General features: G+C 39.8%; 1 pseudogene; it reads left to right on the plus strand.

Annotated features, from left to right (window-relative positions):
* Positions 1–156: 156 nt before the first annotated feature.
* On the plus strand, positions 157–772 carry LOC103205246 (annotated as a pseudogene).
* The last annotated feature ends 431 nt before the right edge of the window (positions 773–1,203 follow it).

Genomic DNA, 1,203 nt, shown 5'->3' on the forward strand with positions numbered 1-1,203 from the left:
TTCAGAGAAGAACTGATACCAATCCTACTCAAAGTATTCCAAAACATAGAAAAGGATGGAATCCTCCCTAACTCATTTTATGAAGCAAGCATAACCTTTATACAAAAACCAGGCAAAGACATCACTCAAAACAAAAACTACAGACAAATATCCCTCATGAATATAGATACAAAAATCTTCAGGGAAACTAAAGAAGATGAAATGACTAGACAGACAGAAACCTCAGGTTTCCCTACAGTTGGCCCAAAAGCAGAAACAGAGGCAAATGTGAAGGCATATGAAGAGTGCCCCTCAGGGATTTCCTTAAATATGTGGAATAAATTTTAAGATTTGCATGAAAAACATACTGAACAGAAAAACCTCACTATCAAGATTCAGGAGGAGAAAAGTAAAACGCTCCAGGAAAGGTTATGTGAAGAATGAAGAGGCATCTCACAGTGAACAGTCCTCAAATGAAACCCAGTAGAAGGCACTTACTCAGTATTTTGGAGTCAACAACTGGTTTGATCCTCCTGTAAAAAAGAAAAAAAGTGGACAAGTCAGGGATTGAAAAGAGCATAGAAAAAGCTGTGGAGGAGTGGAATATCAAGAAGGCTGGGGAACTCAACAACCAGCTGGCTACTTGAGAGCTTGGTGTTAAAATCGCCAAAGCTATTTCCTGCTACAACTTTGTAAAGCTGAAAAGGATGCAGAGAATTCACAGGCTGTTGGGAAAAAGAAGAAACTGGCATGGGGATGTGAAGCAAAGAGAAGCAACGTGGGATATATGTAACTTGGCAGAGTGCTTCAGGATCATTCTAGACTCCAAGTGCTCGATTTATTGAAAAGATTTTCTTAATTATGCTGAACATGTCCAGAAACTGATAGAAGTAGGAAAACGAAGCATAACATGGGGGTTGAGTATCAAACATTCTCACTCTTGTCCTGAAGAGTTTATCCTGTTGAGCAGAACAATCTGCTGTGGGTACAAGAAATCTAAGCACACACACGCACAGGAAAAAGTGACAGGAGTCATGCAGTTGTTTACATCAAACTATGGTATAAAGTCACTTTTTATCCATTTGGTGTAGCACAGCCAGTGGGCTCCTTGTACGTTCTTGTCTGGACTGGGTTTCCCTGCGCTTATTCTGGATTTGGTTTTAAAGATTGGTGTTTGTTGATAATGGATTGTTCATAAGTGTTGAGGAAGTCTCACTTGGCCCT

The sequence above is a fragment of the Orycteropus afer genome, unplaced genomic scaffold (genome assembly GCF_000298275.1).
Source record: "Orycteropus afer afer isolate SDZICR_OR568_19922 unplaced genomic scaffold, OryAfe1.0 scaffold00274, whole genome shotgun sequence".
Classification (NCBI taxonomy): Eukaryota; Metazoa; Chordata; class Mammalia; order Tubulidentata; family Orycteropodidae; genus Orycteropus; species Orycteropus afer.